At 36.7% G+C, this 24,975-nt stretch overlaps 1 pseudogene; it reads left to right on the top strand.

The window, feature by feature from the left end:
- Positions 1-1,100: 1,100 nt before the first annotated feature.
- LOC138157316 (large ribosomal subunit protein eL6-like) lies at positions 1,101-1,996 on the top strand (annotated as a pseudogene).
- The last annotated feature ends 22,979 nt before the right edge of the window (positions 1,997-24,975 follow it).

Raw genomic sequence — 24,975 nt, 5'->3', positions numbered from 1 at the left:
TTGATCTGTTTCTTTCTTGATAATTCTGTCTGTATATTCTGAAGTTCGGGGTGCTGACCTTTTTCCCCTGAACTAGGTGAATGATACATATCTGACTGATTAAAGTAAGCTTGTTAACCCATTTTGAGTTGCTTTCCTTTATCAAAGCAGATCCAAGAACCTGTGATGGCAGACACCCTGGGGACGCTGGGGTGATTGCTGCTACACGAGGTCACACAGCTAGTAAGTGTTAAGTGTCTGAAGCCTGATTTGAACTCAGGTCCTCCTGGCTCCAGGGCCGTTGCTCTATTCACTATGCCAACTATCAGCCCCAGGAAGGGTCTATTGCACTGGCCTATAAGCCAAGCACAATCCCTTGTGAGCCATAGTTCAGGCCCCAGGGTGGCCCCAAACAGCAGCAGCCAGAGCAGACTTCAGGAGAGTGAATCACCAGCAGTTGTGGTGGTTTCCAGACTTCTCAAACCATAAACACCAAAGACAAAGTAAAAGGTCAATTGGGAATTCTGTTGGAAGAGGGGGTCAAAAGATCAAGGTCTAGTCCCTGCCCCCAGGGTGAGAAGTGGCAGAGACAGGTACAGTGGCTACAGCTACTGCTGCATGGCTGGTTCCACAGCTCCTGGTCTGCAGATCATAAGGGGACCAAGTGACCATTCAGAGACTAATTGCTCTTGCTTTGACCTGCTTGGATCTGGATAGTGGTCTTGGGTGGTGCCCTGGGGTGTGTGGCCAGTGTGCCAGAGCTTGTGGGGGCTGCAGACAGAGCGACACCTAATAGCTCCAGCAGCTGTGAAAACCCCAGTGATTTGGGACATAGCTCTCCCCATTTTGGAAACAGAGTTCTACTGTGGCAAAGAGTTCAAAAGTCAAATAATTGGCTGCCAATATGTACAAGTAACAGAAGCACAAGCAGATCACACAATCCTTTTCTGGGGACAAAAAGGATCAAGGCATGGTGTGGGAAGAAGACAATGAAGTCAAAACTCCTGCATCAAAAGCCTCCAAGAGAAATATGAACTGCTTTACAAGCCACATGGGAGAGCTCAAGAAGGATTCTAAAAATCAAGTAAGAGAAGTAGAGGAGCTCTTTCCCATCTCTAGAGATGGCGGACAAAAAGCCACCCAAGGAAAAGAAGGTCAAAAAGGGAAAAAAAAAAAGAGAACAAAAAGGAAGATGTAGCTGAAAAAGTCAAAAAGCCTCAAAAGCATTGCAGTCAGAACCCAGTCCTGGCCCGAGGGATTGGTAGATACTCCAGGTCTGCAATGTATTCCCGGAGAGCCATGTACAAGCAGAAATACACTGCCCCAAAAACCCGGATTGAAAGGAAGAAGAAAGAAAAAGTGCCTGCTACTATCTCAAAGCCTGTTGGTGGTGATAAGAATGGAGGAACTTGGAGTGGTAAAGATTCGCAAAATGGCTAGGTATTACCCTACTGAGGATGTGCCTAGAAAGCTGCTAAGTCATGGCAAAAAGTCCTTTAGCCAGCATGTGAGGAAACTCTGAGCTAGCATCAAGCCAGGTTCTGTTTTGATCATGCTCACTGGCCGCCACAGGGGCAAGCGAGTGGTTTTCCTGAAGCAACTGGCTAGTGGCTTGCTACTGGTGATTGGACCTCTGACCATCAACCGTGCTCCTCTGAGAAAGACCCATCAGAAATTTGTTGTTGCCACTTCTACCCGGGTTAACCTTTCAGGTGTGAAAATTCCAAATCATCTTACTGATGCTTACTTCAAGAAGAAGAGGCTCCGTAAACCTAGACAACAAGAAGGAGAGATTTTTGACACAGAAAAAGAGAAATATAAGATTACAGAGCAGCACAAGGCTGATCAGAAAACAGTAGACTCTCAGATCCTGCCCCAAATCAAGAAAATTCCTCAGCTCCATGGCAACCTGCGTACTGTCTTCTCTCTCTCCAATGGAGTTTATCCTCACAAACTGCTGTTTTAAATGCCTTGCAGAGAACACTTATTAAAATATTTGCAATAGCTAAAAAAAAAAGAGAGAGAGAGAGAGAGAAGTAGAGGAAAACTTGGGAAGAGAAATGAGAATGATGCAAGAAAATCATGAAAAGCAAGTCAACAGCCTGCTAAAGGAGACCCAAAAAAATACTGAAGAAAATAATCCCTTAAAAAATATACTAACTCAAATGGCAAAAGAGGCTCAAAAAGCCAATGGCAGAAGAATGCTTTAAAAAGCTAAATTTGCCAGATAGAAAAGGAATTTCAAGAAGACACTGAAAAGAATAACTCCTTCAAAATTAGACTGGAGCAACTGAAAGCTAATGAATTTATGAGAAATCAAGATACTATAAAACAGATCCAAACAAATGAAAAAATAGAAGGCAATGTGAAATATCTCATTGGAAAAACCACTGACTTGGAAAATAGATCCAGGAGTGATAATTTAAAAATTATTGTTCTACCTGAAAGCCATGATCAAAAAGAGAATCTAGACACCATATTTCAAGAAATTGTTAAGCAAAATTGCCCTGATATTCTCAAACAAGAGGGCAAAATAGAAACTGGAAGAATTCACCCATCACCTCTTGAAAAAGATCCCCAAAAGAAAACTCCTAGTAATATTATAGCCAAATTCCAGAGTTCCCAGGTCAAGGAGAAAAATAATGCAAGCAGTCAGGAAGAAACAATTTTAGTATTGTGGAAACACAATCAGGATGACACAAGACCTAGCAGCTTCTACATTAAGGGACAGAAGGGCTTGGAATATGATATTCTGGAGGGCAAGGGAGCTAGGATTAAAATCCAGAATCACCTACCCAGCAAAACTAAGTATAATGCTTCAGGGGAAAATATGAATATTCAATGAAATAGAGGACTTTCAAGCATTCTTGATGAAAAAACCTGAGCTGAACAGAAAATTTGACTTTCAAATACAAGAAACAAAAGAAGCACGAAAAGGTAAAAAGGAAAAAGAAATCATAAGAAACCTATTAAAGTTGAACCATTTATATTCCTACATGGAAAACCAATAACTGTAACTCATAAAACTTTTCTCAGTATGAGGATAGCTGAAGGGAATATATGTGTGTATATGTATACATACATATATATGTATGTATAGGAGGATAAATGTGTATATAAATATATGTGAGTGTGGGCATTTGTATGTTCATGTATACATAGACAGAGGGCAGAGGATGAGTTGAATATGAAGGGATGATATCTAAAAAATAAAATAAAGAGATGAAAGAGGAATTTATTGGGAGAAGAAAGGGAGAGATAGATTAAGGTAAAGTATCTCATATAAAATAGGCAGGAGAAAACTGTTACAATGGAGGGGAAGAGCAGGAAGGTGAAAGGGAATGGGACAAAAGACTACCCAACACCCTGATGAAGAATAAAGAGAACACCCAGCACCTAAATAACCTAAATAAAAGAGGAGTAAAACCTTACTCAAGAAGCAAGATGCCTTTCTCTAATTCTCTCTAACTCTCAATCCTCTCAAAAAATAGAAATTAAGAATAAAAAATAAAGTAATTTCAAGTGTTTCCATGGTCTGAACAGGACTTCTTAAACTTTCTCTACTCATGACCCCTTCAGCACTTCTTAAACTGTGGATCATGACCCCACATGGAGTCACAGCTCAAGTTTAAGAAATGCTGAGATATCAAGAGTCCTAATGAGGTAAACAGCAGCAAAAGCTAATCCCTAAATCTGAGTATACTCACTCAGCATCCCCAGCTCCACTACTATCTAACAGCAGGGGTGCAGAAGAACAACGCATCAGTTTGAAATGGGACTCAACTCTAACCACCAGAAAAGAAATTATTTGCTTTTCAAACACCTCAGACAACAGAAACACAAGAAAGGTAAACAAATACAGCAATCATGGACAAAAATAACATCAGAAAGACCATCAAGAGAATTCTTTTCAAAACTCACAAGAAGGCAAAGTAGAAAATGGAAGTCAAATAGAAATAAAGGTGGAGAAACAAGCCTAAAACATTATGGACCAAAGATCACAGCATCTTGCCTACAAGTAAATCAACTGTGGTACTAATTTTCAGAATGGGAGAGTGCCTAAAAGGAGAAAAGGAAGGAAAAAGACAGCAGGAAATATGTGATATATAGCTCCTGTAGTTTCCAATGGGAAAAAAAAAAAGAAGAGAAATAAGGACAAAACAAAACAACAGAAATCATAAAACGATAAAAGTTTTTTGAAAAGACTAAAAAGTAGTCAATCTGATTTTAAAAAAAAAGCAGAAAGCCAAATTACCAAAACATCAAAAAACAAAGTAAAACCACAATTAAATTAGAAGAAATGAAAAGGAATTATTGGAACCTACTATCTAGAATTATATGCCAACAAAATTAAGGACATAAAAGAATTAGAAGAATATGTTCAAAAGTGTATACCTAAACTAAGAAGATAAAACAAATCTTAAATATCAATCTCAATAAACTAGAACTATTTGTACAGGAAGTAGCAAAACAAAAGCAAAAATATGCCTGATCCTGGTAGATTCACAAAAGAATCCTGTGTAGCTTTTTTTTTTTTAAGCAATTGGGGTTAAGTAACTTGCTCAAGGTTACACGGCCAGGTGTTTCTGGGTGGGTGCTAAGTATTTGAGCCTGGGGTTTGATCCCCAGGTCATCCCGACACTGGGGCCGGTGCTCTTACTCGCTGTGCTACCTGGCTGCCCCTCCCATGTAGCTTTTAAAGAACAATGAACAATGATAGCACAAAAATTACTCTCAAAAACTGAGAAAGCACCAGACCAGATTCCTTTTAAGAGGCAATTATAATCCTAATACCTAAACAAGAGATGGATAAAGTATAAAAGGAAAATTATAGATCAATGTCATTCAAGAATATGCATTTTAAAATGCTGTAAATCAATATTAAATACCTACTATGTGCCAGGCACTCTATTAAGTGCTGTCACAAAGACTAGAGAAATTCATCCAAGATATCAGGTATCATGAACAACTTGGATTCATACCACATATGCAAAGATAGTTGAACATTAGAAAAACAATCAATATAGTTAATCATATTAAAAACAGAAATGTCCCAAACCACACAATTATGTCAATGAATGTAGAAAAAGTTTTCAAAGAATAAAGATGAACATTTATTTGTGCTAAAAATCATATAAAGTATGGACAGAGGGATATTTTATAAATATCACAAAAATCTTAAAGACTAAATACAACACCAAAATTTCTGGGATGAAGTAAAAAAATCTTCAAGGGAAAAATGTTATCCTTACAAACATACATTACCAAGATAGAGTGAGGATTAATGAAGTGAATGTACTTAAAATAATTAGGAAGGCAATAAATAAATGCAAAAATAAAACAAAAGAGATATTAAAAATTAGAGGAGAAATTGAGCAATTAAAAACTAAATTAACTAAAACTAAAAGCAAGCATAATGTGCATTGGAGATATAGTAGAACCGTTCCCAATAAATTCAGGAGTAAAGCAAGGGTGACTCTAGTATCATTCTCCTACCCCAAATTATTTCCTTTAGCTCTGAAACAGGAGTAATAACAACAGGCAAGAAAAGAAACTAAAGGCACAAACATAGATAAAGAGGAGACAAAACTTGAGGTGGCCAGGTGGTGCAGTGAGTAAGAGCACCGGCCCCGGCGTAGGGAGACCTGGGATCAGTTCCAGCCTCAGATACTTGACATGCACACAAAATAACTGGCCGGGTAACCTTGAGCAAGTTACTTAAACCCAATTACTTAAAAAAAAAAAAAAGAGGAGACAAAACTATTCTCATTTGCTAATAACATGATGGCTTATTTTTAAAATTATAGGGAATTAGCAAAGATACTGTTTGAGACAATGGTTTTACCAAAGTTAAAAGCTACAAAACAAACATTCAGAAAACAACCCCATTTCTAAATAAAAATAACAAATTCCAAGAGACAACAAGAAAAAAAGATAATTCCTTTCCATTTTAGAATAAAAAATACACAAAACATCCAAGGATCAATCTATCATACCACATAAATGACTTTTATACATTTAATTAAAAAGTGCTCTTTAAAGAAAAACTTAAGGAGGAGCAGAATCAAGATGGAGGAGTAGAAACAGGATTTCCGCAGAGCTCCAGCTTCCATCTCCACCAACTGATGTAAAAGTGACTTTGAAGAAACTTTGGAGCTACAGAAGCCACAAAATGACACAGAGAAGCTAACCTCCCACTGAGGACAGCCTGGCAGGCCAGTAGCAAGCGGCCAGCGCAGTGCTCTGGGAGCTGACTCCAGCCCACCCCAGCAGGAGGTTTTGGCCCCAGGGCGGGCCTGACCAACCACCCCTGGAGGGACTTCAGATCACCAGCAGATGTGGCAGTTTCCAAAATTTTCAACACATAGATGGGAAGGACAAAGTGAGAGGTCAGTGCACTGTGGACTTTGTGATCCAGTAGTTGGGAGTGCGTTGGCTTTTGCCCCTGGGGAGAGAAGTGGCTGAGGCACCTCAGCCCTGCAGCCGCAGCCACACATGGCTCCTCTAGCCCCTGCCTGCATATTGTAGGGGGACCAAGAAACCAGTCGGAGGGGTAATCGCTCTTGCTTTAACTTGCTTGGATCTGGATTGCGGTGTAGGGTGGAGGTCCTAGGGTATTAGACCAGGTTGCCAGAATGTGTGGGGGCTTCAGAGAGGGCACCCAAGTAATACCTTCAGCAGCTGAGAAAACCCCAGTGATTAGGACAAAGCACCCCTGTCTGGTAGTAGAGTCCTACTGTGGCAAAAAGCCCAAAAGTCAAGTAATTGAGTGGCAACATGAGCAAGCAAAGGAAGCAAAGCAAGCAGAGCAACCCAACTTCACAATCTTATTTTGGGGACAAAAAGGATCAAAGCATGGAACAGGAGGAAGAAGACAATGAAGTCAGAACTCCTGCACCAAAAGCTTACAAGAAAAATACGAGCTGGTTACAGGCAATAGAGGACCTTAAGAAGGATTTTGAAAAGCAAATAAGAGAAGTGGAGGAAAAATTGGGAAGAGAAATGAGAACAATGCAAGAAAATTATACAATGAGAGTCAACAACCTGACTGAAGAAAATAACACCTTAAAAAATAGACTAACTCAAATGGCAAAAGAGGCTGAAAAAGCAAATGAGGAGAAGAATGCCTTAAAAAGCCAATGGAAAAAGAATTTCAAAAATTCACTGAAGGGAATCATTCCTTCAGAATTAAATTGGAGCAAATGGGAGCTAGTGACTTTATGAGAAATCAAGATACTATTAAACAGATCCAAACAAATGAAAAAATAGAAGGCAATGTGAAATATCTCACTGGGAAAACCACTGAACTGGAAAATAGATGCAGGAGAGACAATTTAAAAATTATTGGACTACCTGAAAGCCATGATCAAAAAAAGAACCTAGAAATCATCCTTCAAGAAATTCTCAAGGAAAACTGCCCTGATGTTTTAGAACCAGAGGACAAAATAGAGGTTGAAAGAATCCACCCATCACCTCCTGAAAAAGATCCCAAAAAGAAAACTCCTAGGAATATTATAGCCAGGTTCTGAAATTCCCAGATCAAAGAGAGAATATTACAAGCATCCAGGAAGAAACAATTTGAATATTGTGGAAACATAATCAGGAAAACTCAGGATGTGACAGCTTCTACACTGAGGGATCAAAGGGTTTGGAATATGACATTATGGAGAGCAAAAGAGCTGGGATTAAAACCACGAATCACCTACATAGAAAAACTGAGTAAGTATCATGTTTCAGGGGAAAATATGGTCATTCAATGGAATAGAGGACTTTCAAGCATTCCTGATGATAAAACCAGAGTTGAAAAGAAAATCTGACATTCAGATACAAGAAGCAAGAGAAGCATGAGAAGGTAAACAGGGAAAAGAAATCATAAGGAACTTATCAAAGTTGAACTATTTACATTCCTACATGGAAAAACGATAATTGTAACTGATGAAACTTTTCTCAGTATGAAAATAGTTGAAGGGAATAGAAATATATATGAGGGTATATGATATATGAATATATATGTGAATGTGTGTCTATATGTTTACAGATATACATAGATAGAGGGCACAGGACCAATTTAAAAGGAAGGGATGATACTTAAAAGGTGATATTAAGAGGTGAAAGAGGAATATAATGAGAGGAAATGGGGAGAGACAGAATGGGGCAAACTATCTCATATAGAAGAGGCAAGGGAAAATGGTTACAATGGAGGGTAAGAACAGGAACGCAAAAGAGAATGGGTCAACCTTATTCTCACTGAATTTGACTTTGGGAGGGAATGACATACACACTAAATAGGGCATCTCATCCTACAGGGGAGTAGGAAGGAAGGGGATGAGAGGGGGAATGATGGAAGGGAGGGCAGGCTGGGGGGGAAGGTAAGTTGGAAGAACCCACTTTTGAAAAGGGATAAGATCAAAGTAGAGAATAGAACAAGTGGGAGGTGGGATAGGAGGGAGAGAAATATAGTCAGGCTTTTACAATATATCCACTATGGAAATGTTTTACATAGCTATACATGTACAACCTATACTGAATTGCTTATCTTCCCAGTAAGAGTGGGTGACAAGAGAAGAAGGGAATGAATATGGAATTCAAAGTTTTAAAATCAAATGTTTAAATATATATATATATATATATATATATATATATATATATATATATATACTATTATTAATATTATTTTACCTGTAACTGGGAAATAAGATACCCTGGCACTGGGGCATAGAGATCTACTGCGCCCTACTGGAAAGTCAAAAGGGTTATGGGAGAAGATATGGGAGAGAGCAGATTGGAGGAGGGGATATCCAGTAGGATCGGTATTTTGGGGGCAGTGGGTAGGGGAAAAATGGAGAGAAAATTTTCAACTCAAAATCTGGCGGAAATGAATGATGGAATCCAGAAGTTAATAAAGCATTTGGTTTGGGGGAAGGGGGGGGATAAAAAAGAAAAGAAAAACTTAAATAGCTGAATGGATATTTAGTACTTGGAGCTATGCTGTGCCAATAAAATTAAAATGATAATATCATCAAATTAATTTATACGTTTAATCCTATACCAAACAAATTATCAAAGGAATATTTAACAGAAATCAATAAAATAAGATTAAAATTCATTTGTACAAATACAAGATCTAGAATATGAAGGAAAACATATGAAAAGACAAAGAGATGAAGGAAGGAATAGTATTTCCAGACCTCAAATTATGTTATAAAGGAGTCATAAAAACAGCTGGTACTGATTTTAAAAAATAGAGAGGTAGATCAAGAGAAACACAGGACATGAGGGAAAATTAGAAACAATAGGAATCAATAACCTCATGTCTGATAAACTGGAAAATATAAATCAGTTAGGAAAGAACTTCCTATTTGATGAAAAAAAACCTGCTGGAAAAATTGGAAAGCAAACTAGTAGAAAATATGCTTAGTGTTAGACCAAAATGTTATATCATATTTCACAATATATTTTAAATGGATACATGACTTAATCTGAAAGAGCATACCTCAAAAAAAAAAATACAGGAAGATCATGTATCTCTCACAGCTATAGGGAGGAGATATATTCTTAACCAAATTAAAGGAAGAATCAATTACAAAAGAAGAAATCAATAGATTTAATTACATAAAACTGGAAAGTTTTAATACAGAGAAAATTATTGAACCTAGAATAAGAAGGGAAGTGGCTGAATAGGGGTAAAAAAATTTGTATTTATTTTGTGCTAAGGTTTTTTCATTCACCACAAAAAAACAAAAGATGATGGACAGACAGATGTACACACATAAGTGGATATGTATATTTGTGAGGGTGGCAGAGGGTATATATCTATTTTTTCAGTCATATCTGACCATTTATGACCCCCTTTGTTGTTTTCATGGCAAAGATACTGAAGTGGTTTGACATTTCCTTCTTCAGTTCATTTTACAGATGAAGAAACAGAGGCACACAGGATTTAAATAACTATACAGATATAGTAAGTGTCTGAGACCAGATTTGAAATCAGGAAGATGACTCTTTCAGGCTTCAGGCCTGACACTCTATCACGTGTATGCAACACATGCCTGTGTGGGTGTGTGTATATGTGTGTTCTCTCTCTCTCTCTCTCTCTCTGTCTCTCTCTCTCTCTCTCTCTCTCTCTGTCTCTCTCTCTCTCTCTCTCTCTCACACACACACACACACATATCTAGAGTTAAAGGATATGAAAAACATTTTCTAAAAAGAATTGTAAACTACTAACAACTTTATAAAAGAATGTTCCCAGTCAGAAATAAGAAATCTCAAATTAAAAGAACCCTAAAATTTACAAATATGATGAAAAAAGAGAAGCATGAAAAGATCTGAGACCATATTTGAACTCAGGAAGATGAATCTTTTGGACTTCAGGCCTGACACTCTATCACGTGTATGCACACGTGCCTGTGTGGGTGTGTGTGTATGTGTGTGTCCTCTCTCTCTCTCTCTCTCTCTCTCTCTCTCTCTCTCTCTCTCTCTCTCTCTCTCTCTCTCTCTCTCTCTCTCACACACACACACACACACACACACACACACACATACACACACACACACACAAAACCACACATATTTAGAGTTAAAGGACATGAAAAACATTTTCTAAAAAGAATTGTAAACTATTAACAACTTTATACAAGAATGTTCCCAGTCAGAAATAAGAAATTTCAAATTAAAAGAACCCTAAATTTTACAAATATGATGAAAAAAGATAAGCATGAAAAGATCTACATGAACTGAAGAAGAGTGAATTAAGCAAAACAAAAAAAACATCCTATACATGTATATCTATCTATATCTATATATAAAGATATTACAAGCATACAGTGACTAGAAGAATATAAAAAGAAAGAACCAAGCAGATAAATCAAAATATTTCAAAGTTATAAAGAATAAACATATCTTAAAAGATGAGATGTAAAAGAAGACACTCTAACTCTAGCCTTTTGTAGATATGGGAAGTCCACAAATGGACATTGGACATATTTTCAGGCTTTTTGATGAATTGTTCAGTCATGCTGATTTATTTTCCTTTCCTTTTTCTTTTTTGTCTTTAAAAATATTATTCGTTATATGAGATGGTTCTCTGGAATGAAGTAAAGGAGATGGAGATGAATAGGCCAGAGATGAGTAGATATAATAAAATGCAAATACAGGATTGAAGAAAAACATAGAAAGGTAAAGACATCTGATCAATTGGAAAGGACTATATGATGATTAAGTGTTTATATTTTAAATATAAGAAAAAATTATCCCATCTGAACTCTATCTTCAAGGGTCAGGGTTACAGAGAAAGTAAATAACACAGAGTTATTGGGAGCAATTTTGTTTTATATTGATTACCTTAAGAAAAAAATGTGAAGGAAAAGAATAGAGAAGAAAAGAAAATGGGGAAGAAATGGAGGAAGGGAAGCAGAACACCATGTCATATAATAAGATTACTCAAGAAGATTATATGAACACTGATTTTCATTTATAAACATAAACACACAAGGACAAAGATACATATACACAAAGAATTTAGTATAAAATACATTAAATTCAACAGACAACCTGATAGGGCCAGGGACGGTAGAGAGGGGGATGAGAAACCCATTGAGGGGCTATTAATAAGGAAAACAAATTCCATATTTAGAGTATGGAACATGAAATGAAAATAAAAGTAAAGAAACTTGGGAAGAAGGGTAGTGAAATAGAATCAGGTTTGATAAAAAAAAAAAGTCTGTTATAATTTTCATTTACCACAGTTCTAACTCACCATCCTCTTCCTTGTAGAGAGGGGACAAGGAGTCAAGGAAAAGAAAAATGTAAGAGATATGAGGTACAGAAATAAACAATTAACAATCATAACTATAAATATGGAAGGAATGAACTCAAGCATAAAATGGAGGAATTTAGCAGTATGGATTAGAAAACAGAATCATACAATATGCTGGTTACAAGAAACATACTTATAACAGAAAACATTAACACAAAGATTAAAAAAAAGAGTGAAATCTGAAGGAAAGCCTATTTTGCTTCAGATAAAACTTTTAAAAATGCTGAAGGATAACAATCAGGATCTCAGAGAAAGCAGCAGTAAAAATAAGCATGATTAAAGGAGATAAAAAGGAAAAGTATATTATATGATAAGACATCATAATGAATTAATATCAGATTTTATTTACACACACACACACACACACACACACACAACCCCCACAAACTGTACAGCATCCAAATAGTTAAATGATGTGATTTATAGGAAGAAACAGACAGTAAAACTATGATAGTTGGGGAACTCAGTGTACCTACTTCAGAACTAGACAGGTATAAGCAAAAGAGAATAAACAAGACAAAGATCTAAATAGAATGTTAGATAGAAAATTTAGAAATAATAGATCTTTGGTGATTACTGAATAGTAACAGAATGATGTGAAAGCACGATATTTTAAGAAAACCTGATCTAGTAGTAGTAGTGAGTCATTAAAAAAAACCATAAACAAATGCAGAAAAGCTTATTTTAAAAACATTTTAGCAATCATAATGCAATAAAATTACATTCAACAATGAGGCTTTTAAGAAAGGGTTAAAACAAGACTAAATGATTCCAAATAAATGTGTGTATCAAAGAACAAATAATGAAAAGAATAGAAATTTTCATCAAAGCAAATGACAACAAATGAGAGAACATTAAAAAAAAATTGGGGGACATAGCCAAAGCAGGCCTTAAGTAAAGATTTTATCTTTTAAATATTTCCATCAATAAAAAGAGAAAAAAAGATAACTAAATTAAGCATTCTACTAAAGAAAGAATAGAAAAAACAAATTAAAAAACTCACATGAATAGCAAAACAGACATTTATAAATAGATTAACAAAAATGAAAGCAAAATAAAACTGAAAGCTAGTGTATTTCAGAGAAAATAATAAAATAGACGAATCATTAGTTAATCTCTTTTAAATTAAAAGAAGAAATCACAATAAATATATTAGAAATTACTTTACCAAACTGCATGTCAAGAAAACTTAAAATTTATATAAAATGGATCAATAGCTACAAAAATGTGATATACCTACATTAAGAAAACAGATCATTTAAACAGCCCAATCTCAAAACAACAAACAAATAAAAATGAACTCCCAAAGAAAAAAACCTCAAGACCACACAGTTTTATATGTGAATTCTATCAAACATTCAAGGAACAACTATTTCCAATTTTAAGTAAATTGTAAAAAGAATCAAAGAAATCTGATCAACTCTATCTATGATTTAAATATATTCTTCAAACTTTATTTGCATCATAGAATATTTATATAATACCTGTCAAATAAAATACAGAATATATATCAAATGAGAAAATTTTTGTAAAGCAAATTGTAAATGTAATAGTCTCTCACATATGCTAGGTATTTAATAAATACTTTTTTCTCCTTTCCACATCTCATATCTAAATCACAGAGAAACAAATCAAAGAAGGAAAACCACAGAATAATATCCCTAAAGAATGCAGACACAAAAATTTAAATAAAACACTAGCAAAGAGGCTTGAACAACGCATGAAAAAGATTATAGATTATAAACAGTTAAGATTTATTCCAGGAAAGCAAGGTTTGTTCAATGTGAAGAAAGTTTTAAACAAAATGATCTATATTGATAATGAAAACAAAGTCATATGATTAGATCAAAATAATCAGAAAAGTTTTTTTTAATATAACACATATTTCTGTTAAAACACTCACACACACATAAAACATAAGAATAAATTTATGTTCCCTTATACGATAAACAGTTATCTGCCAAAAAACTAGAGTAGAGAAATACTGGAAACCTTTCCAGTAATATCAAGGGTGAAATATATTGTGATAATTGCAAATAGTAAGCCCTGGGCAACTTGGTGGCACAGTGTTTACAACTCCTGGAGTCAGGGAAAACTGAGCTCAAATTCTCAGACACTTACTAGCTGGGTGACCCTAGGCAAAGCACTTAACTATGTTTACCTCGGAATCCTCATCTGTAAAATGAGCTGGAGAAGGAAATGGCAAACCACTCCATTATCTTTGCTAAGAAAATTCCAAACAGGTTCACGAAGAGTTGGACACAATTGAAATGACTGAACAACATGTACTATATAAATGGTAGCTATTCGTATCGGCATTAAGTAAGGATATTCATTATTAGAACTATTATTTAACACCGTACTAGAAATTTGAGCTGTGGCAAGCAAAATCATCACTTTTTAAGCACATATACAAGGCTTTAATTCAATTTTGCTTTCCTTTCAGTTTTAAATTCTCTACCTCCCAAATCACTGAGAAGATAAGAAAAACAAAATAGATTACAAATATGTATAACCATGCAAAAAAATTCCCATATTAGTTATATACAAAAAGAAGAAAAAAGAAGGAAATATGTTTTAATCTGCACTCTGACTCCTTCAGCTCTTTATCTGGAGATGAATAAATAGCATGCTTTATTATGCATCTTCTCTAATTTTGGTTGGTCAATGTTTCAAAGCAGGATAATTTTACAATATTGTTGTTATTGTATAAACTGGCATACATTGTGAGATATTAATCTATATACCTATTTTCTGCTGGACTACTTTCCAGTTTTCTCAATAGTTTTTCTGGAATAGTGAGTTCTTGTCCCAATAGCTGGAATCTTTGGGTTTTATGACAGTAGCTGGGTGGCACAGTGGATAAAGTGCCAGGCCTGGAGTCAGGAAGACTCATTTTCTTGATTTCAAATCTAGCCTCAGACACTTACAGTTGTGTGACATTGGCAAATCACTTAACCCTATTTGCCACAGTTTGTTCATCTGTAAAATGAGTTGGAGAAGGAACTGGAAAACTACTTGAGTATCTTTGCCAAGAAAACATCAAATGGGGTCACAAAGAGTCAGACATGACTAAAAACAACTGAACAAAAACAAGGTTATTGTATTTGATTGTTTCTGTACACCATATATTCAATCTGTTCCACTAAACAATTGTTCCATTTCTTACCTGGTACCAAACTGTTGTGGTGGTTATAGCTTTAGTATGGATCTGTTCCTGCTAGGTCCCCTTCTTTTTCAAATTTTTTTCCAGTAATTCCCTTGATGTTATTGAACTGTTGTTACTCTGTTAGATGAATTTTTATGTTACTTCTCTAGTTCTATAAAATAATTTTTAGAAGTCTGGTGTAGTACTGAATAAGTAAATTGATAAAGGTAATGTTATGATTTTTATTATATTGGCTCAGCCCACCCATGAGTAACTAACATTTTTCCAATTATTTAGATCTATCTTTATTTGTGTAAAGTGTGATTTGTGCTTCCATAGTTATTGGGGGTATTTTAGCAGATAATTGCCCAAATATTATATACTGTTTGTAGTTATTTTAACCATAATTTCTCTTTCTACCTGTCAGTAATATACAGAAATGTTGAGGATATGTGTGAGTTTATTTTATATCCTGCTGAAGTTGTTCATTGTTTTGAGTAGTTTTTAGTTGACACTCTAGGGTTTTCTAAGTAAACTATATCACCAGTGACAAGTGATAGTTTTGTTCCCTTTGTGTCTATGCTTATTTCTTCATTTATGGTTTTATTGCTGATGCTAGCATCTCTATTATAATATTAAACAATAATGAATATCCTTGCTTCACTCCTGATCTTACTGGAAAGGGTTCTAGCTTATCCCCATAATCCTTTCACTTAATTTTAGGTAGAAACCATTTATCATTTTAAGGAAAGTTCCACTTATTCCTATGCTTTCAAGTGTTTTAAATATGAATGATAATTGTGTTTTATTCGAAGTTTTTCTGCATTTATTGAAGTAATCATTATTTTTGTTGTTATTGTTATTAATGTGGTCAAATATATTTGAAGTTTTCCTAAAAATTGACCCAGGCCTGCATTTATTAAGCACCTACTATGTGCCAGGCACTGTGCTAATAAACAATGGGGATTCAAAGAGGCAAAAAACAGTTTCTCCTTCAAGGAGCAATCTAATGAAGGAGGCAACATGCAAACAAATGGCTATAAAACAGACTATATACAAGATAAATAGGAAATACCTAAAGGAGGGAAGACACTGGAATTGAGAGGGGCAGGGGAAGGTTTCCAGTAGAAGGTGGGATTTTAGTTGGGGCTTAAAGGAAGCCAGAAAGCATTCCAGGCATAGGGGATAGGCAAACAAAATGTCTGGAGCTATGAGAGCATGTGTTGTTCAAGAAACAACCAGGAGTCTGGTGTCATTGGATCAAGAAGTGAGGTGTAGGAAAGGTAGGAGGGGGTTAGGTTATAAATGGCTTTGAATGCCAAATGGAGCATTTTGTAATTGCTCCGGAAGGCAAAAGGAAGCCATTGAAGTTTATTGAGTAAAGGGGGTGGGGTGTGTGTGACATGATCAAATCTGTAATTTAAGAAAATCACTTTAGTGGCTGAATAGAGGATGGACTGGAGTGGGGAGAGACTTGAGGCAGGCAGACCCACTAACAGGCTACAGCAATAATCCAGGCGTGAGGTGATGAGGGCCTGCACTAAAGTGGGGGCAGGGTCAGAGGAAAGAAGGGGACATTTATGAGATGCTGCAAAAGTGAAATTCACAGGCCCGGGCAAGAGATAGGAGAGAGGGGATGAGAAATTGTAAGAAATCTAGGATAACTTCTAGGTTGCAAGCCTAAGGGGCTGGCTGGGAGAACGTGTTGCCCTGTACACTAAGAGAGAAAGTAGGATGGAGGGAAAATTTAGGGGGAAAGATAATGAGTTCTGCTTTGGATACATACTATTGAATTTAAGATGTCTACTGACATCCAGTTCAAACTGTCTGAAAGGCAGCTGAAGATGTGAGAATGGAGATTAGCAAAGAATTTGGGGCAGAATAAGTAAATGTGAGAATCACTGATAATTAAATCCATGGGAGTTGACGAAATAAATCATCAAGTGAAATAGTATAGAGGGAGAAGAAAAGAGGGCCCAAGGCTTTCCTGGTATAAATCCAGCCTGGTCATAGAATATAATCTTTGGCCTATATTGCTGACGTCTCCTTCTTAGTTAAAATTTTTTCTATCAATATTCACTGGGGAAATTGGTCTGTTGTGTTCTTTCTGTTTTTGTCTCTCCTTGGTTTAGATATTAAGACTATATTTGTGTCATAGAAATAATTTAGTAGGATCCCTTCTTTACCTATTTTTTCAAAGAGTTATGTTGGATTGGAATTATTCACTAAATGTTTTGGGCAGCTAGGTGGTACAGTGAATACAGTGCCAGGCCCAGAGTCAGAAAGACTCATCTTCCTGAGTTCAAATCTGGCCTCAGACCCTTACTAGAAATGGGACCCTAGGCAAGTCACTTAATTCTTTTTGCCTCAGTTTCTTTTTTTTTTCTTTTTTTTAATTCAATTTTTAATTTATTAATTTGTTTGTTTCCTTTTAGTTTACAGGATTCAATTCCACAATTCCTTGAATTTCACATTTTGTCCCCCTCCTTCCCCTCCCCCCCTTGGCGTCTTATAATCAAGTATAGGATCTGTAAATAATTTCACATTACACAATGGTCAGGTTATAAGGATGGATTGTACCAGCTGGAATGAAAAATGGTAAAGAGGACATAAAATCAAATAAGAGAACGAAAAAGATCAGGTATTTTGCTTCCACCTGGATATAAATTTAGTTCTTTCTAGTTCTTTCTCTGGATGCACGTTTTTCTCTCCATCATGCGTCTTTTGGGATTGACTTATATCCCTGCATTGTTGAGAAGAGTCCAGTCTATCAAAGTTGGTCATCACACATGCGTTGTGTCTGTAATTGTGTACAAATTCCTCCTGGTTCTACTCTTCTCACTCAGCATCAGCTCTTTTAAGCCTCTCCAGGTAAATATGAAGACCGCCTGCTCCCCGTTTCTTATAGTGCAATAATATTCCATAACATGCATATACCACAACTTGTTCAGCCATTCCCCAATTGATGGACATCCCCTTAATTTCCAATTCTTTGCCACAGCAAAAAGAGCTGCTATAAACATTTTTGTACATATGGGTCTTTCTCCCATTTCTATGATCTCTTTGGGATATAACCCTAGGAGTGGTATTGCTGGCTCAAAGGGTATGAAAGTATTTACAGCCCTTTGGGCATAGTTCCAGATTGCTCTCCAGAAAGGCTGGATCAGTTCACAGCTCCACCAACAATGCATTAGTGTTCCAGTTTGCCCACATCCTCTCCAGCATTTGTCATTTTCCTGTTTTGTCATTTTAGCCAATCTGACTGGTGAGATGTGGTACCTCAGAGTTGTTTTGATTTGCATTTCTCTAATCAATAGTGAAGTAGAGCATTTTTTCATGTGCTTATAGATAGCTTTAATTTCTTTCTCTGAAAACTGCCTGTTCATATCCTTTAACCCTTTATCAATTGGGGAATGACTTGTATTCTTATAAATTTGACTCAGTTCTCTGTATATTTTAGAGATGAGTCCTTTGTCAGAGACATAGGTTGTAAATATTCTTTCCCAATTTCCCACCTCCCTCCTAATCTTGGTTACATTGGCTTTATTTGTACAGAAACTTTTCAATTTCATGTAGTCAAAATTATCCATTTTACATTTTATAATGTTCTCTAATTCCTGTTTCGTCATAAAGTCATTCCCTCTCCACAAGTCTGATAGGTAAACTATTCCTTGTTTTAGCAGACTGCTTACAGTATCAACCTTTATACCTAGATCATGAACCCATTTAGACTTGATTTTGGTATATGGTGTTAGATAATGGTCTATGTCCAGTTTCTGCCATACTATATTTCAGTTTTCCCAGCAGTTTTTGTCAAACAGTGAGTTCTTATCCCAAAAACCAGGGTCTGGGGGTTTATCAAACAATACATTACTGTAGTCGTTGACTTCTTAATCTCGTGTGCCTAATCTATTCCATTGATCCACTCCTCTATTCCTAAGCCAGTACCAAGTAGTTTTGATGACTGCTGCTTTATAGTACAGACTGAAATCTGGTAAAGCTAGTCCACCTTCCCTAGCATTTTTTTTTTCATTAATTCCCTTGATATTCTGGACCATTTATTCTTCCAGATGAATTTTGTTACTATTTTTTCTAACTCTATAAAGTGGTTTTTTGGTAAATTAATTGGTATGGCACTAAATATATAATTTAATTTAGGTAAAATTGTCATTTTTATTATATTAGCTCGACCCAGCCACGAGCAATTGATATTTTTCCAATTAATTAGATCTGACTTTATTTGTGTGAAAAGTGTTTTGTAGTTATGATCATACAGGTCCTGGGTTTGTTTTGGCAGGTAGATTCCCAAATATTTTATAATGTCTACAGTAACTTTAAATGGGATTTCTCTTTCTACTTCTTGCTGTTGAGTTTCATTGGAAATATATAGGAATGCCGAGGATTTATGTGGGTTTATTTTATATCCTGCAACTTTGCCAAATTTATTTATTGTCTCAAGAAGTTTTTTACTTGATTCTCTAGGATTCTCTAAGTATATCATCATATCATCTGTGAAGAGTGATAGCTTGGTCTCTTCTTTGCCTAACTTGATTCCTTTGATTTCTTTTTCTTCTCTAATTGCTACTGCTAACATTTCTAGTACCAGATTGAATAAGAGGGGTGATAGTGGACACCCTTGTTTCACCCCTGATCTTATGGGAAATGCTTCCAGCTTCTCCCCATTGCATATAATACTTGCTGATGGCTTTAAATAGATGCTACCTATTATTTTAAGGAAGGTTCCATTTATTCCTATACTTTCTAATGTTTTTAATAGGAATGGATGTTGTATTTTGTCAAAAGCCTTTTCTGCATCTATTGAGATGATCATGTGGTTTCTGCTAGTTTTATTGTTGATATGCTCAATTATACAGATGGTTTTCCTAATATTAAACCATCCTTGCATTCCTGGAATAAATCCTACCTGATCAAAGTGTATTATTCTTGAGATAAGTTGCTGTAGTCTTTTGGCTAGTATTTTATTTAGAATTTTTGCATCTATATTCATGAGGGAGATTGGTCTATAATTTTCTTTCTCTGTTTTATCTCTTCCTGATTTAGGTATCAGTACCATATTTGTGTCATAAAAAGAATTTGGTAGGACTCCTTCTTCACTAATTTTCCCAAATAATTTGTAGAGTATTGGAATCAATTGTTCTTTAAATGTTTGATAGAATTCACTAGTGAATCCATCTGGCCCTGGAGATTTTTTCCTAGGGAGGTGACTGATGGCTTGTTCAATTTCTTTTTCTGAGATGGGATTATTTAAGTAATTTACTTCCTCTTCAGTTAATCTGGGCAACTTGTATGTTTCTAAATATTCATCCATTTCCCTAAGATTGTCAAATTTATGTGCATACAATTGGGAAAAATAATTCCTAATTATTGTTTTGATTTCCTCTTCATTGGAGGTAGATTCACCCTTTTCATTTTTTATACTCATAATTTGGTTTTATTCTTTCTTTTTTTTTATCATATTGACTAAGGGTCTATCAATTTTGTTGGTTTTTTCATAAAACCAGCTCTTGGTTTTATTTATTAGTTCAATAGTTTTCTTAATTTCGATTTTATTAATCTCTCCTTTAGTCTTCAATATTTCTAGTTTAGTATTTAATTGGGGATTTTGAATTTGTTCTTTTTCTAGGTTTTTTTAATTGCATGCCCAATTCGTTGAGCTCCCTTTTCTCTAATTTAATCACGTATGCACTCAGGGATATAAAACTTCCCCTAAGAACTGCCTTTAATGCATCCCACAGATTTTGGTATGTTGTCTCATTATTATCATTCTCTTGAATGAAATTACTGATTGTTTCTATAATTTCTTGTTTGACCCACTCATTCTTTAGGATCAAATTGTTTAATTTCCAGTTAGTTTTTAGTCTGTCTTTCCCTGGCCCTTTATTGCATATAATTTTTATTGCATCATGATCTGAGAATGATGCGTTTAATATTTCTGCCTTACTGCATAGAATTGTGAAGTTTTTATGCCCTAGAACATGGTCAATTTTTGAATATGTGCCATGAACTGCTGAGAAGAAAGTATATTCCTTTTTATCCCCATTCAGCTTTCTCCAGAGATCTATCATACCTATCCTCTCTAAAATCCTGTTCACCTCCTTAACTTCTTTCTTGTTTATTTTGAGGTGGATTTATCAAGTTCAGATAGGGGGAGATTAAGGTCTCCCACTAGTATAGTTTTGCTATCTATTTCTTCCTCTAATTCCTTTACCTTCACCTCTAGGAATTTGGATGCTACACCACTTGGTGCATATATGTTAAGTAGTGATATTGCTTCCTTCTCGATGGTGCCTTTTAACAGGATATAGTTTCCTTCTTATCTCTTTTAATTAGGTCAATTTTTGCATTTGCTTTATCTGAGATAAGGATTGCTACCCCTGCTTTTTTTTACTTTAGCCGAGGCAGGATATATTTTACTCCAACCTTTTACCTTTACCTTGTGTGTATCCCTCTGTTTCAAATGTGTTTCTTGTAAACAGCATATTGTAGGATTATGATTTCTAATCCATTCTGCTATCCGTCTCCGTTTTATAGGAGAGTTCATTCCATTCACATTTACAGTTATGATTGTTATCTGTTTCTTTCCCCTCATCCTATTCCTGACCCTGTTAATGTTCGTATTTTCCCTCCCTTCTCCCTTCCCCCCCTTAATAGTTTTCCTTTTGACCACCGCCTCCCTCAGTGTTCCCTTTTCGGCCCCCCTCCCTTTTCCTCCCCTTTTCCCCTTACTACTTCCCTCCCTACAAATCATTCCCACCCCCCTTTTGTAACCCTTTCCCCCTCCTACTGCCTGTAGGATATTGTTATACGTAATGAGGTATGCTATTTTTTCTTCGCATCAAGAATGACAGGAACAGATCTCATGCGAAGCTCCTCTCCCTCCCCTCTTTCCCTCTAAAATGATGTGTGTTCTCCTTGTTTACCTTTCTAAGTCACTGTTGCTTCTCGTAATTGGAGGTTGAATTTTCCATTGAGTTCTGGCTTTTTTATCAAGAAGGTCTGGAACTCTGTTATATCATTGAATGACCATCTCTTTGCCTGGAAGAATATGCTCAGTCTTGCTGGGTATGTGATCCTTGGTTGTAATCCGAGCTGTTTTGCCTTCCTGAAAATTGTATTCCACTGCTTCCGATCTTTCAGTGTGGAGGCTGACAAATCCTGTGCAATCCTCACTGTGGACCCTCGATATTTGAATTGTTTCTTTCTGGCCGCTTGAAGTATTTTCTCTTTTATCTGGTAGTTCTGGACTTTAGCCACAACATTTCGAGGATTTTTCAGTTTGGGATCTCTTACAGCAGGTGTCCGGTGGATTCTGTCGATTTCTATTTTCCCCTCAGGTTCTAGTATCTCAGGGCAGTTTTCCTTAACGAGCTCTTGGAGAATGTTGTCCAGGCTCATTTTTTCATCATAATTTTCTGGTAGGCCTATGATTCTCAGATTATCTCTCCTGGATCTGTTTTCCAGGTCAGTTATTTTTTCTTTGATGTATTTTACCTCTTTTTCTAATTTTTCATTTTTGTTGTTTTGCTTGGCTAATTCTTGGTTCCTCGTAGAGTTATTTGTTTCCATTTGTTTAATTCTGGTTTTTAGCAAATCATTTTCCTTGGTTAATTTTTGAAGCTCCTTTTCCATATCATACACTTTTCTTTTTAGAGAGATGGTTTCCTCATTATAATGTTTTTCGAATTCTGCTATTTTCGTTTTGAGAGAATTATTCATTTTGTCTTCTATCTCTCTCATTTTGCTTTCAAAGTTCCTTTTGATCTCATCTAGGAGAACCTTCTGTGCTTGGGATCCACTCCCTGTTGAAGTCTCAGCTGTGGGTGTGGAGTCCACAGTGTCTCCCTCTGAGGTTGGTTCCTCCCTCTGAGGATAGTAGGACTCTAGAGTCTTTGTCTTTGTAGTCTGCTTTCTACCCATTTTGAGGCAGTGTCCTAGCCACGCCCTTCCTCTAGGATCCCAAGCCTTTACTGTAGAGGGTTTTGCCCTGGGGCAAGAGTTACTATATTTTCAGGGTCAGAGGGGGGGTTTGGAGCAAGTGGGGTTCACTCTGCCATCCTTGTCTTTGGAGGTCCTGAAAGGGGCTTTAAAAAAAAAAAAAAAGATTTCTGGGCTATGAAGTGGTAGCCCCAGGAGTGTTTGCTGTCCAGTATAGGGGCCCCTGTATTTGCTTCTTACCTTGCTCTTTCCAGTCCCAGCCCTTTGGTGATAGGCCTGGTAGTGGACCTTGTGGTTGATGGGAAGACTTGCCCTCCGAGTTGATCAGGCCCCTTCCAGGCCTGCGTCCGCCACGCCTTCCCGCAGAGGCCAATGTGCCTTCCCGGCCCGAGCCCGCTGCGCTGCCGCCGCCGCACATTCCCGCGCAGGCACATTCCCGCGCAGGCCACCTCGCCGTCGCCCGCTATTATTCCTTATTAGAACTTGTCCTTCGCATCTATGTATTGATAAATCTGGAAACGGCCACAGCTGCTGCTGATCTGGAGCCCCTCTGGCTGGCGGCTGCTCAGGCCCGCCCTGTGGCTAAAGCCTCGGCGTGGGGCTGGGCTCGGCTCCCAGAGCATTGCGCTGGCCGATTCCTGCCAGCCTATCGGGCTGTTTTCAGCGGGAGGTTAGCTTCTCTGTGTCATTTTGTGGGTTCTGCAGCTCCAAAGTTTGTTTAGAGTCCCCTTTTTACATGGATTGGGGAGGGTGGAAGCCGGAGCCGTGGAAGCCGGAGCCGCGGGAGGGTCGTGCTTCTACTCCGCCATCTTGGCTCTGCCGTTGCCTCAGTTTCTTTATCTGTAAAATGAGCTAGAGAAGGAAATGGCAAACCACTCCAATATCTTTGCAAAGAAAACCCCAAATGGGATCACAAAGAGTCGGACATGACAGAAACAACTGAACAACAACAATAAACATTTGATATAATTCAATTGTAAATCCATCTGCTCCTGGTATTTTAATATTTACAATTGCATAATTTATAATTACACTTTAAAAAAATTTAACATTCGGGATTTTTTTTGAGGGGGGAAGGCAAGGCAATTGGGGTTAAGTGACTTGCCCAAGGTCACACAGCTAGTAAGTGAGTCAAGTGTTTGAGAATGGATTTGAATTCAGGTCGTCCTGACTCCAAAGCTGCTGCTCTATTCACTGCATCACCTAGTTGCCCCTAACATTCATTTTGTTAAAAACATTTTGAGTTCCAAATTCTTTCCCTCCTTCCTGCCCCTTCCCATCCATTGAAAAGGCAAGCAAGAGGAGGCTGTAATTTAACATTTAATTAATTAAATGTAATTAGTATCTGTAATTAAATCATTTAACAATGATTTAGCTGTATGACTTTGGATAAGTAACTTCTCTCAGCCCATTTCCTCATCTGTGAAATGGGGACAATAATAGCACTAGCTTCACAGAGTTGTTTTCAAGATCAAATGAGAAAGCATATGTAACTCTTAAAACAGTCATATTAATGCTAACACCAGTACTAAATGCTAACACTAAGCATTGGCATTATTCTTCTTCCTTTTATTTTTTTTTGGTATGTGTATACACATACACACACACACATGTATATCCTATATATACCCTACATTATCTAGTTTGGAAGATGTGTATAGGTATTTTTTCCCTTTGTCTTCTTTTTAAATTTAAAGTCCTCTTGATCAAATTTAAGCAAGTCTAGGCAAACGCAGCTTTTACACACCCTCACATAGTGCTAACCAATATGTTACCAATGTGAGACCCATAGCAGCCACTATGAATATACAGGTGTATTTCCAGGGTTAAATTGCAAAATATAACAAACTCTCTTCCTCAAAGACTAAACCAAGATATTTGTTCAGATACCCGAAATTCAATTCCACCATGGTAATAAAGAAGTTTATACACATCACCAATCCAGGGAGTGCCAACATCTCCAAACCTTCTCTCTATTAGGCCTATCCACCAACAAGCTCTCTTAGGCAAAACTGCTCCCTCTCTCACTCACACTAGCTGCTCTGCCTCACTCTCTCTTCCTGCTCCACCTGTTTGA

Source organism: Petaurus breviceps, unplaced genomic scaffold (genome assembly GCF_028583685.1).
Source record: "Petaurus breviceps papuanus isolate PSGF00001 unplaced genomic scaffold, PetGlider_PUasm1.0 171, whole genome shotgun sequence".
Lineage (NCBI taxonomy): Eukaryota > Metazoa > Chordata > Mammalia > Diprotodontia > Petauridae > Petaurus > Petaurus breviceps.
Note: the sequence above shows the minus strand (reverse complement) of the source record. Positions and strands in the feature narration are given on the sequence as shown.